Source organism: Pinus tabuliformis, chromosome 5_1, assembly GCF_031772625.1.
Source record: "Pinus tabuliformis cultivar Carrire ecotype Pingquan chromosome 5_1, CPIR1, whole genome shotgun sequence".
Classification (NCBI taxonomy): Eukaryota; Viridiplantae; Streptophyta; class Pinopsida; order Pinales; family Pinaceae; genus Pinus; species Pinus tabuliformis.
This window is the reverse complement of record NC_142305.1, coordinates 561224967-561239502: the sequence shown is the minus strand read 5'-3', so window position 1 is coordinate 561239502 and position 14536 is coordinate 561224967.

Genomic DNA, 14536 nt, shown 5'->3' with positions numbered 1-14536 from the left:
AACTATTGTTGGGCTAAGTTAAATAGTTCAGTTTTGACTTGCTGTGTAAACCACCCTCCTAACAAAAATCATTTCTCATCTAGGCCACCTGATGGGATTAGATGATACCAGACCATTAAATAATATAGGCTCTTACTCATTGTATACTCCTTGATGTTTCCATTCCTTTATCTTCTCTCTATATTAATAGCATGGCGTTATCTATTCCTTGTTTAATTGTTGTGCTACTTTTCTTGTCGCAGTTCTAGACTGTTCTACTCTGTTGAACTATCATAGACTAAAATTTCCTCTATTCATTCTTCTTCTAGGTTGACTCCCTTGGCTAGTGTTTTATAACTCTAGTAGACTCACAACATTTTCTCTTTCTAATAAATGAGCATTACATTGTCTTAATCACTAGTACTTGAAGATCAAGATTCGTACACTTTTGTGTGGAAAGTGTGTGAAATCTTTTTCAATTTAGGTAAAAAAGGATGGCATACATGCGCTACCTATCAAATTAATATCAATTCCTACTAGAATATTATTTTTTTCAATCATATCATCTTGATATTAATGATTTTAAGTGGCCACTCATGAGTCGGTTTTTGTTGTCAGCATGTGATTCAAGGAAAATATTGATTGCTTTCTTTCAATTCAATTGTCATTACCATATAAATTACAGTAATTCCTTCATGTTCGGTCGCAATTTTTGTTACATTGTTTACCGTCACGCTGTCTCTTTCCTAAGCTTTCATATAAAGAAAATTATTGCAAGTTGTCAATATTGCATCCAAGGAATTTTCACGAAAAAAAATCTAGATGGTAATATGTTTACCTATGATAGAAAATATATCAAGGGAGATGTCATAAATATGCCATTATGTTGCCTTGCCTATTACCGTATCAGCTCCACACTTCGCATTCCCGACACTTGAGTCGCCCTTTCGTCTTGTGCTACATTGTGCCCCCCCCATTATTCTACACATATCGTGTCTTTTTTCCTGCTTCATTCCACATATATTCACAACTCTATGCAAATGTTGTCTCCCACAACTAAATCTATAAAAAATTTAAATGGAAAAGAGATTAAGATGAAATAATGAAAAATAAATTCATTAGAAATAAGGGTCCCCTCTACATGTCCCTTCTCCCACACATACCCGATCGTTCTTACATCCTTCATTACACACCATGAAAACTTATTCCTCAACTCTACATTCCAACCCACGCTCTCCCGCACATACCCCATCCTCTGCACATCCTCCATTCAATGCGTATTCACAACTCTATGAAACTACACTTCCATAAATCTATTAACAAATGCTCGTGGGGAGAAATTGCACTATGTGGAGAGATTTATTATGAGAGAACAACATTTGATCAATTAATTAGCTCTATGAAATTTTTCTCCTGCATAGCTAAATATGTAAAAGTTCTAGATGGAAAAGAGCTTAAAATGAAATAATGAAAAATAAATGCACTAGAAATATGTGTCAAAGTACTAACGAAAGAAATTATCTCCCTACCCTATAAAGGACTATCACCCCCATAGAAATATTAATAAATTCTTGTGTGGACAACATTTACTCTATGGAGAGAAAAAAGCATGATCATTTGAGTGTTTATTGTCTTTCAAATTCATGATTTCTTGCAAAATACATGATTTCCAATTGATCCTGAACAACATCTGTAACTTGTATTATATATCGATAACAACGAACATCATACTACATTTCTTTATGTTAAATATTTCGTACTTTTCATATGATAATTAGAGATTCCATTCAGACCCAACTGAATGTCCATGATTTGATCTTATGGAACACCAACCTTGGAGATAAAAGTAGCACATTTTGCTCTTTAACATTAAAGTGTTGTGGAAATGGTTACCAGTTGCTAGGCTAATATAATTAGTTACATTAAAATTGCAATCTAATTTATGCTAAGTAAACCACCTAAAAAATAAAAGTTCTGCAAATATCATAAGGCTCTCTACCAAATATAATTTTCATTTCACCACAACACATTCAAAAAATGCCATAGAAACATTACCAATAACTCGTGATTATGGTTACCTAGTATTAAGTCCATTGTGCAGAGGAAGCTTTCAAGATTTCATTATGCAGTCGTGTTGTATCTGCTGTTAGAGCCTAAATCTACCTCAGGCTGAGAAAGGTAGCATCTAGGACAACATCAAACCATGCTTAACCTGGTAGCTAGCCTTACCAGGTCGGGAGAGGGCTCTCTCTTGGTCAATCTCAGCAAGATATGATTAATGAGGGCTTGAGATGACTAATATGCTGATTGATTTTAGGCTAGGTATGTGTGTAAATGAGTTTGATTGAATAAAATGATGTTTTTGTTGGCTCCAATGGAAAGGCATATTTTGGGTGCAGGGAATGAGACACAGTCTCGTAGATATCTCGATGGGGCAAGGTAGGCAACTGATTTGGCACTTCAAATTGATTGAGATGGAGAGATTAGATAGGTGAGGAGTTGAAGAGGGCAAGAAAACTCAGGGATCCTCTTCAAACAGCTGAAAAAATAAAAAACTAAAGGAAACCCTAGGTAGAGCACTACAATTTCAATGGATTCTACCTTCTCCCTTGTTTGATTTAGCTAAGAAGAAACAAGATAGATAATAGTATACATAACACATAAGGGAATTTACAAATATAGAAGAAAGCACTGTACCAAAACAAAATGCCACACGAATCCCAAAGAGTGCTGCAAACCCTGGTCTCAATTCCTTAGCCAAAATGCTAATATGAGTATACAATGAAGCTCCTTGCTTTCTCTAGAGTCCAACCATGCTAATGACTGAAAAAACATAATATATAGACAAACCATAGCTCATCCTATCCTTTAGGGGCCGGGCTCACAATTTTAGGAGCAGTTCCAACTAATTCTAAATTGAGAACTAGAAATGAGGCAGTGGAACAACTTGCCTCTAGCAACTAGGGAACTGATTCATTCAGTTTCAAACAACTTTTGATAGATGAATCTACCTCCATAAGTGAAAATTTGACATATTTACATCATGATCCATCCATTTACATGAAATTACATCACAAGTTTGACACTGAGAAGGAGAAAAAGTCAAACTATCAAAAGCTAGGCGAAAAACAGAATATACTTGGTCAAACTAAGCAAAATTTCCCCTATGCGCTGCACTGATTTCTCTATGCGTAGCGCCTATTTAGAGCCACTTTTGAAGGCCTTTCTGGTCTCCAAATCCACTCCATGTGTGCTTTTTGGAAAGGTCTACCTGTCTACTTTCCAAACCAAGTAGAATTTTTGAATTTGGCCTCCATTTTCCCCTCCAAAATGCAGTTCTCCCAACACTGCTTCATGTGTGTCAAAATAGAGGTAGTAAGGTCTTTTTTTGAGTGTTTTTGACCTTTTGAGGGCTCAAAATCTGTCAAAATTTCATTGCCATTGGTAGGCAAGTATACTTTTCCATGAAAAATCTAAAAATACTGACCTTTTGTCATTTGGAGGCTCCCATCAAGAGCGAGCGCCAGGTGGCGCGGCGCATAGGGCAGAAAATTCTGTTTTTTGTGCCAAAAATTCCAAAAATGTAAAAAGTGCCCCAAATATTTTGAAATTTGCTGAGCCTTCTCCATAAAGCATTGTGTTGGGCCAAGGAAGCCTCAACCAATATCTGAAGTCTATCATGCTCCTTTCGCCTCGTTGATGCCCTTTTCAACTTTGCCTTTAAGCTCCTGATTCTCGCCTTATAAACTTTGTTTCTCGCCATGTAATGATAAGCCATATGCCTCAACAATGTCTTCCCCTTGTTGGCCTTCTCTAACAATCTCTCTAAGTGGATATTAGCTATTTTAAGCCAAGATTCCCGATCAGCATTGATCTCTTGCTCAAGTGATGTGAGCTTCACCTTCCTCCTTTTGGCAGCTTGGCGGTTTTCCCGAATGTTTTGCAACTCCATAATCGCTTGCTGATCCTCAAGCTGCTTATTTCTTTGCTCCAGGTACTTAATTATCCACTTAGCTCTTTCCAAATTGAGGGACAAGGCATTGATGTCCGCTTGCTGCTCTTGGATGATTTTTTTGAGATTTGAGCTTTGTGGGCCCAAATCAATATCATCACCCTCAATGAGAATGAACTTAGTCTCCTGCTCACCTGATGGTCCCTCATCCTGTAATGGCCTCTTGCCTTTGTCTTGAACCTACTGTGCTGATGAAGGAAGCGAGACCCCTTCCACCCCGGGTGGAGATAATACTCGCTTTGCTACTGCGAACAACCGTCTAGTGCCCTTCTGATAGGTGACAAACACCGACATACTAGCGGTCTATGTCTCATGACCCTCATGCTAATATGAAGGTTCACCTATCTCATGTAAAGCCTCTGGAGGTCCCTGAGGAGCTGTGAAGAACTCACGAGAAATGAAATCCTCCCAAGTGATGCCCTGCAAACCAAGCTGATGGATGACCACAATTTTAATGAGAGAAAAATGATATATACTGTTGAACTGCTGCCGAGGAGTCTTGTGTTGTACCAGGGTGGTCATCTTCTCAATATTTCGGCACATGAAGTAGGGGAGATTCATCATCCTTACCCTGGTAAAATGCATCAACAACTTGATATGATAGGCATATAAACGGGAAAACCGGCCCTCACAACTGAAATACTTCATTATCAGTTTCATCAGAGGAGCATAAGAATCTTTCAGGTACCGAAAAGGAAAAAATCTGTTGAGTTGTCTCAAATAACCGACCTTGTTGTATGGTTCATAATGTTGCCTGTCAAGTTGCTGCCTTTTGTTCCATTGCTCTACAATGTTAGGAATACCGGTTGCTAGAGAAATAGATTCTGGTGTTAAAGTGAATGTTACACCAGCTAGAGTAGCTTGACCATCATGTAAATGAAGCACAAACAAACCGGCCAACTCATGGTGAAACTGGATTCTAGCCACCATCTCACAGAACTCATAGCAGGATTAATGTTGGAAGCATGTGATGGCGAGAGGGCAGGCCTGTAGCTCAGCAAGGGTATTAGGTTCCTCTCGTATGTGTTTGCCACCCTTATGAGGCCTCCTTGGTGCATGTACCTGTGTAGGAGAGTCAGTGTGTGTCTCTTCCTCACGATCATATCAAGGATCAGACTCCATCTCTGCTAGTAAATGAGTTTTCTTGATGAGGAGTAGGAAATTGATGGTGTTTATAAATTTACTGCCACCAAGGGAAAAATATAAGGGACTATGGAGAGACGGAAAAAATGAGGGATTTTGGGACTGTTAGGATAGGGTTTAGTTAGGGAAACATGGATTAGGGAGTGATATGGGAGTTTTAGGTATAGAAACTAGGGTTTGGGAATTTATATTTAGGATTTCAGAAAATAGGATTTGGGGATAGGGGTAGATGATTTTTGGGAATATGGGAGTTAGAGAATGGGGAAATAAACTGGGAAAATAAATGAAGGAGTGAAAAAAATGAGGGGATGGCAGAATGAACATGGCAACCAAATGATAAGTGCAAACCCTAAGCACTTTTTTCTTGAGAAATGGCAAGGAAGTAGGGTTTTATTTTCTTCTCATAACCACCTTAAACCTTAAAGAAAAACTCCTCCACTAGCAATGAAGTGATGGTGACTTACTTGCACAATGAAATATTTGAGCGTTTTGGGCGATTTGAGGGAGTTGTTGAAGAAATCAGCCTTGGTAGCTCTATGTGCCACGCCTCAAACCCAACATGCCACGCCTCTTGAGTACATCATGCCAGTTGAAATTTTCATTGAGAATCACATCCCTATACACCGCGCCGCTTGTGTGTGCCACGCCACTCACCCAGTGCGTCGCGCCTCTGATTTTGCATAGTTTTCTCCAAGTTTCTCTTCTTTTGCTCAAACATAGCTTCCACTTTACTCACCTTTGCTCTTTGAATGAAAATGGGCTTTTGGTTTGAGGAAATGATTTATATACAAGGACTTTAAATTTTTGTTTCATAAAAACCCACTTTCATAATGTTTACAATGTGACTTTATCTTTAACTCTATTTTTTGAGCTTTTCACTTTATTTGAGCTTCTTGATGAACTGAATGACTTGTTTTTCTTTTTATTTGTAGGGGTTTGGAGCTACTGAGGCTAGGGTAAGTGACCAGGGTTGCCATTGAACTGATTTACATATGAAAAAAATGAAATTACATGAATTTATACAATAAAACCTAAAATACTCTGTTTTTCCTCAAAACAGAGTTTTGAGGAAAAATACATCTCTGAGCACTTGATTATGAAATTTATTGGTACTGGAACCTCCTCATGTGCCTGTTGGCTATTATTGGACATTTTGAAAACCTATTTGATGAAACCCTAGACCTAATGACAGTGAAACCCTAGAAAAGACTTTTGCAAATTTTAAAGAGAAAAAGTGACTGCAAATGACCTTGATGAGTAAAAATGGGCCAGCAGGTAAAGGTCATGAGGGCAAATATACAGCAAGCCACTACCGTCAGATGATCCATGCTCCTAATGGAATGCAGCTGACTAGGCAGGACACCTAATATGCAATGCAACAAGAGGATTTGATCTCTGACAGAGGGATGAAGATACCAACACTAACATTGGCTCCAATGGGGATGGTAGCTCCTTGGAGGTACCAAGAACTACAGATCTCTGGGAAAGCAAGCAGTGCCTTCATCCATTGGGCTATGAAGTCAATAACTTCGACAAATCAAAACTAAACTTTCGACTCAATTTTAGGATTGAAATGTAACTCAAAACTAACTCAATTTCAAAACTGAAATCGACTGAAAGAACTGACTCAAACAAGCCAAACCAAGACTGAAATCAAATCTCAATTTTATAGCCGTCACTTCGGTCCCCAAACTAAATGAATGACGACAGTACAAACTGACTCTGAACCTACCTTGCACTAACTAAAATAAAAGATGACTCAAGATTTACTTAACTGAAATAAGTACCTACAAAGCTTTTTAATGGCAGCATTCCATCGATATTTGAGGGCTTCAAATCATGATGAAAACCACCTGCCTACTGATGAAATATGTATAATCATGTGAAATGAGCCTTCCAATGTAAACAATCCAGCAAATGGCTACTTACTGAAATCCTGCTCTCAATTTCCCCGAGCAGGTAGAACAATGTACATATAGGAAACTCACAATAACCACTGAAACCAAGGCTTATGACAACAAATTAGGCAGCATTCATCTTCTCTAATGCTTGCAAAAGGATGCCGAAGTGATCTTGAAAATCTTGAAGCACTAGCTTGTCTTGAGATCTAGCAACAAAAATACAAGTACTCCCTTTATTCAGATCTGAAAGAATAGTTGGTTGCTGATTCATAGTAACTGACTTGAATTCTGGCATACTGTGTCTCTCAGACTCACATTCCTCGATTTCATGGTCTAGGTCATTCTTAAACAGAAAAAAATCTTCAAGATTATCAAACATGACAACCTTATCATCTTCATGAAAGAAAATATTATCTATTCGTTGATCTATAAATCTAATTTCAAGACTATCATCATTTTCAAAAGTGGAAGAAACTTCACGAACATCTTCTTGATCATGTGCACACTGCAGATTTGCATTAGCTTGGGCTATAACCTGACCTTTCAGGAGTCGATCTATCTCATCTTCAGACAGAGGAGAGAATACTTTCTGTTTTGTTTTGCTCAAGTGTTATTGTCTTCTTGAAATAACATTTCAAAACATGAAAAACCTGAATGGTAGTCCTTAATTCCCTGATCTTCTGAAATTTGAAAAGATTGTTGATCATCCTCATATGACATGGCAATCAAATTATCATTTACCATTGAATTATCGAAAGAATATTTTTCACTTACTTGAACAAAGATCTCATCTTGTTTTTCATAAAATGACTGGATTACCTCCTCATGAAGGCTTGGGTCAATAACTTTGTCTTCTTCATTCCAGATTATCTCAACAACAGAGCTCTCCTTCATGGGATTCAACACAACGTACTCTTGATCATCACAATCTGAATCTAAATCTGAATTGGTCAACTTGACTTTATCACATTCTGAAATTGAAACTTGACTTTCATGCACGCTGTCTTCTTCTATGGATAGATCTGAAATAAAACCTTCTCTTTCATCATTTTCCATTGTGCTAAGATCTTGATCCTGCTACAAAGTTTCCTGAGCATCTTGATGAGTATCCTCTAAGCTCTCTTTATGCTACTGAAATGGATTTTCATAGAGGGCCTCCACGATCTCATCATCCATGAAGTCATCATCTTCATAAACTTTCTCAAGATTTTCAATAAAACTATAAACATGTTTACAACAGTCCTAAACTAAGGTTAAGGATGGATAAGATTCTTTATACCTCTCAAAGAACATGAAAATACTTCAAACAGTAAATACAAGCAGGCGGCAAACTTTCATACCAAGATCGGGCTTCACCTTCCAGAGTGGCCATGAATATCTTCACCAAGAAATATTCAGGAAAATCAACCTTCAACTTGTGAATATGTATGTGAAATCTAACCAGATGTAAAGCAGCATCATTCCTATCATCATCTTTAAACATAGGAAAATTCCTTTGCCAATTTACCTTCGGAATTTTATTTGGAAAAATTGGAATGTGATCTCGGCTCATGGGAGCATATCTTCGATCCAGCAAAACCATATTGATAACAATGAATTCACCAAGAAATTCTTCAGGCTACTGGTTCTTGAAGAGTAGAGTCGCCATAAAAAGTCCAAACCTTGGAATTTTCGACATTGTGTCGCTAGGTGAATGATTTCAGCCTTCCGATGTCTGATCATTGTCCACCATCAACAATCAGATCTGAACTTGATACATGTTACTGGGGCAATTTGCAAGTCAGATGTTCAGCTTATAATACTAGACCGGAGATTGACTGAAGTAGCTTTTATCTACTTATGCACTCGCAAAGCAATGTGCAGTTCGAAGGCTTCCTGACATAACTTCAGGCTCCTTCTGTAGTTTATAAGTTAAGAACATTAACAAACAAATAATCTTTTCTTTCCCAGTATGGTCGCCACTATGTTAGAGCCTAAATCTACCTCAGGCTGAGAAAGGTCGGATCTATAACAACATCAAACCATGCTTAACCTAGTAGCTAGCCCTACCAAGTCAGGATAGGGCTCTCTCCTGGTCAATCTCAGTAAGATATGATCAATGAGGGCTTGAGATGACTAATATGCTGACTGATTTTAGGCTAGGTATGTGTGTAAATGAGTTTGATTGAATAAAATCATGTTTTTGTTGGCTCCAACGGAAAGGCAGATTTTGGGTGCAGGGAATGAGGCTCAGTCTTGCAGAGATCTCGATGGGAAAAGGTAGGAAACTGATTTGGCACTTCAAATTCATTGAGATGGAGAGATTAGACAAGTGAGGAGTTGAAGAGGGAAAGAAAACTCAGGGATCCTCTTCAAACAGTTGAAAACATAAAAAAACTAAAGCAAACCCTAGGTAGAGCACTGCAATTTCAATGGATTCTACCTTCTCCCTTGTTTGATTTAGCTAAGAAGAAACAAGATAGATAATGGCATACATAACACATAAGTGAATTCACAAGAACATAAGAAAGCATGGTACCAAAACAAAATTCCACATGAATCCCAAAGAGTGCCGCAAACCATGGTCTCAATTCCTTAGCCAAAATGCTGATATGAGTATACAATGAAGCTCCTTGCTTTCTCTAGAGTCCAACCATGCTAATGACTTTAAAACATAAGATATAGAAAAAACATAGCTCATCCTAGCCTCTAGGGGTCAAGCTCACAAGTTTAGGAGCTGCTCCAACTAATTCTAAACTGAGAACTAGAAATGAGGCAGTGGAACAGCTTGCCTCTAGAAACTAGGGAACTGATTCATTGAGTTTCAAACAAATTTCTGATAGATGAAACTACCTCCATAAGTGAAAATTTGACATATTTACATTATGATCCATCCATTTACATGAAATTACATCACAAGTTTGACATTGAGAAGGAGAAAAAGTCAAACTGTCAAAAGCTAGGTAGAAAATAGAGTATACTTGGTCAAAGTGAGCAAAATTTCCCCTATGCATCGCGCTGATTTCTCTATGCATAGCGCCTGTTTTGAGACACCTTTTAAGGCCTTCCCGGTGTCCAAATCTACTCCACATGTTCCTGTTGGAAAGATTTACCTGGCTACTTTCCAAACCAAGTGGAATTTGTGAATTTGGCCTCCATTTTCTCCTCCAAAATTTAGTTCTCCCAACACTACTTTCTGTGTGTCAAAATAGGGGCAGTAAGGTCATTTTTTGAGTGTTTTTGACCTTTTGAGAGCTCAAAACCTGTCAAAATTTCTTGGCCATTGGTAGGCAAGCATATTTTTCCATGCCAAATCCAAAAATTCTGAGTTTTTTTCATTTGGAGGCTTCCATCAAAAGCGAGCGCCAGGTGGCGCGGCGCATAGGGCAGAAAATTCTGTTTTTTGTGCCAAAAATTCCAAAAATGTAAAAAGTGCCACAATTTTTTTGAAATTTGGGCTGAGTCTTCTCCATCAAGCATTGTGTTGGGCCAAGGAAGGCTCAGCCAATATCTTAAGTCTTTCATGCTCCTTTTGCCTCCTTGATGCCCTTTTCAACTTTGCCTTTAAGCTCTCGATTCTCGCCTTGCAGACTTTGTTTCTCGCCAGGTAATGATAAGTTGTATGCCTCAACAATGTCTTCCCCTTGCTAGCCTTCTCTAACAATCTCTCTAAGTGGATATTATCTCTTTCAAGCCAATATTCCTTATCGACATTGATCTCTTGCTCAAATGATGTGAGCTTCACCTTCCTCCTTTTGGCAGCTTGACAGTTTTTCCGAATGTTTCGCAACTCCATAATCACTTGCTGATCCTCAAGCTGCTTATTTCTTTGCTCTAGCTACTTAATTATCCACTCATCTCTTTCAAAATTGAGGGACAAGGCATTGATGTCTGCCTGCTGCTCTTGGATGATTTCTTTGAGATTTGAGCTTTGTGGGCCCAAATTAGTATCATCACCCTCAATGAGAATGAACTCAATCTCTTGCTCGCCTGATGGTCCCTCATCTTATAATGGCCTCTTGACTTTGTCTTGAACTTGTTGTGCTGATGAAGGAAGCGAGATCCCTTCCACCCCGGGTGGAGATAATACTCGCTTTGCTGCTGCGAACAACCATCTAGTGCCCTTCTAATTGGTTACAAACACCGACATTGTTGGCATTTTTGCACAGGTGTGGCGCTATGATACAGGTGTTGTCCTTGATGGCAACTCTCTTTGATGACAGATCTCTGTTCAGATTACAGAATGAAGAAAAATCTCATATACGCAGGTTAATTAAGTCTAAGTTGCGTATACATGCATGTTATCTGCATACTAAGTCGCGTATACGCAGGAGAGCTAATACTAAGGAGCGTATACACGCTTATGCATGAACAGAAAAGGGCGTATATGCCGGGAAGCTTCCCTTTGGTCCGTGGTAGTTAGTCCTCAGTACTTGAGCCTATGTATTTGGACCAAAGTATCTCGACAGACGTGTTGATCCCTAGTTTCTAAGTTGATGGTATTGGTTTTCTATGGTTTGGCCCTTGGTATTGAGCAAGGCTTAAGGCTATATAAGGAGAAGAAGATCATTAGGCAAAGACATCTTGAAAAGGCTTGAATATCTGAAGAAGAAAGAGATCTGGTATGCAGGTTCTGGGTTGCTTGATCTAAGCTAAGGAGAGATCACTTCGGTTGATGGAAGACTAGATCTAAGGATAGATTAGGATCTAATGATTTGAAATGCACTATTATGATATGGTTGATTATGCGTATTTCTAGATCTGCATACTGACGCAATGTTATGTTCTGGGTCTAACTGATGTCTGGTACAGCTGTAAGTTGAGAGAATTTATTTTTAGATCTGTACGCAGGTTGGCTTCGGTAAAAGCGCGTGTATACGCGGGTTTCTCTCATTGAAGTAGCGTATATCTTTTGGAGCTTGATTTTTGGGTTACAGTTGGATCTGACTGTTATTGCAAAGTTCTGTAGTCTGTTCTGTGTTCTGGTAACTGGTGTTTGACAGGGTTTCAGTGGTTCAGTGATTGATGATGCTAGTATTGGATGTTTTGTTGTGAAAGTTGAATGAATTGTGGTCTTCAGATTGTAACGTTGTGCTTCAGGAATATCCAGTCTGAAAATGTATGAAAGGTGGTACCTGAAAGAAAGAAGATTGTAGGCCAGCACCTACGTACTAGTATCTTGGCTAGTACAAGAGCAAAGGGGGTTGGAGCTCCCTTCCAAGGAGGTTTGGAGAACGAGAGAAGGTTGTAGCCTTCTGCAGGTTGTAGCCTGCGTACTGGTATAAGGCTGCACCAGTACAAAATGATTGTAAACTGAAGTTTCATATTAAAGAAAGATAGAGATGACTTGCAGCAGGTGGTTTTCACCCACATTGGGTTTCCACCTTATATCATGGTGTTCATGTGTGTGGTTTCTGTGTGATCTGTTCTACTGCATCTGTTTACTCTTAATATGGTGAATAATGTCCTTATGCACTTAACTGAAGATAAACTGACTGAATTATAAGATTTCTGGTTATACGCTATTTTCCTTAGACACAGTTGCGTGTACACGCTGGTTCACTTAACTAAAGTAGCGTATATGTTTCTGAGCATTGAAAAAGTTTTATAGTTTTGATAATACTGATTCACCCCCCCTCTCAGTATTATTTCCAACAATTGGTATCAGAGCAGGTCCTTCAGAGAAGCTTGATCGCTTGAAGGTAGATCGATCATCATGAGAAACTACGAGAAAGAAGCATCAATCAGGCCACCGGTTTTTGATGGGACAAACTTCAATTATTGGAAGGTAAGAGTTACTGCATATCTTCAATCTCTTGGTACAGAAGTTTGGAACATCGTAGAAACAGGCTACACTTTTCCTTCAGCTACTCCTACAGATCCAGCCGAGAAAAAGAAATATGAAACAAATGCGAAAGCAGTCAATACTCTATTGGGATGCATCTCTCAATCAGAATTCATGAAGGTAATGCACTATAAATCTGCAAAAGAAATATGGGACAAAATGGTCACGAGCTATGAAGGAGACGATCAGGTAAAGCGTGCTAAACTTCAAACTCTCAGGATTAAGTATGAGACTCTCAGAATGTATAATGATGAAAGTGTGGCTAACTACTTCCTTAGGGTAGATGAGATTGTGAATTGCATGCAAAACTTGGGTGAAGAAATAAAAGAGGCTATTGTGGTTGAAAAGATTCTAAGATCTTTGTCCCCCAAGTTTGAATCTAAAGTATCTGCCATAGAAGAAAAGGAAAATTTGCAAATTCTTACCATGTCTCAGCTTCACGGAATTCTAACCGCTTATGAAATGAGAAAGGGAGGTCCATCAGATAGAAGAGAAGCTGCCTTCAAAGCTTCAGGCAAAGAAGATTATTATGAAGCAAGTCACCTGCCAGAAGATGAAGAAGAGGAATCAAATTTCGTCAGAAATCTTCAAAGGGGTTCTGGAAGGTTCAGAGGTAAGTTACGTTTTAAATGCTTTGCTTGTGGAAGAGTAGGTCATTTTGCTGCCAAATGTCCTCACAAAGATAAGAATGACAAGGGAAAGGAACCTGTTAAATGGAACAAGAAACAATATGAAAAGAAGAAAAGCTACTACACTCATGAAGATAGTGATGGATTTTCAAATAGTGATGAAGATGAACAAGGTAATAGATATAAACTTTTAATGGCTTTTGAAGATGATGACTACATGGATGCTATAGATGTAGAAGGCTTTTATGAAGAAATGAAAGATCTCAAAGTTTGTTTAGAAGAGAAGAGTGCTATTATTGATTCTCTACAATGTCAACTAGCTGAAAAGGAAAAACATCTTGAAAAATTGGAATGTGAGATTGTTTGTCTTAGAAAGGAGATTGAGAAAACCAAAGCAATTAATCTTAAGTTTGTTAAAGGATCTGAAACCTTGGATGAGATTATCAATGTGCAGCGATCTCCTCGGATCAAGACAGGTCTTGGATATAATGGAGAAACATCTCAAGCCTCTACCTCTAAAAGTTATCTTGATGCAGCAAGGAGAAGCGAGCAAAGGCCAAATAAAAGTCATCAGGTGAATCAGAGACAGTTTACCTCAAGAACAAATAAAGACCATCAAGAAATTCGGGGACAAACTGCCTTAAACAGAAGCTACAATCAGCCACAGGTAAAATCTTCCCAATTTGCTCCAAGAATGAATAGAAGCTACAATCGGTTGGATGATAGATCTGATTATCGCAGAAGTTTCTTTAATGGCCAATGCTTTTCTTGCCATAACTTCGGTCACAAAGCAGCTCAATGTGTTGCCTACAAAACGATCATGACTAGAGAAGCTCAAAAACAAGGGAGAATGACTGAAACCATGAAAAGGACTTATAACAACTTTTCGGTTCTTGAAAATGAAGTTGAATGCTCTATTTGTAATAACTTTGGTCATGAAGACTCTGAATGCAGGAGCAGGTTCCGGAAGACAACTCAGAAGGAACAAACCTCAAATGTTGGAACATGGAGAATAAAAGAATCACAACCAGAAAGATGTGGGATAGCC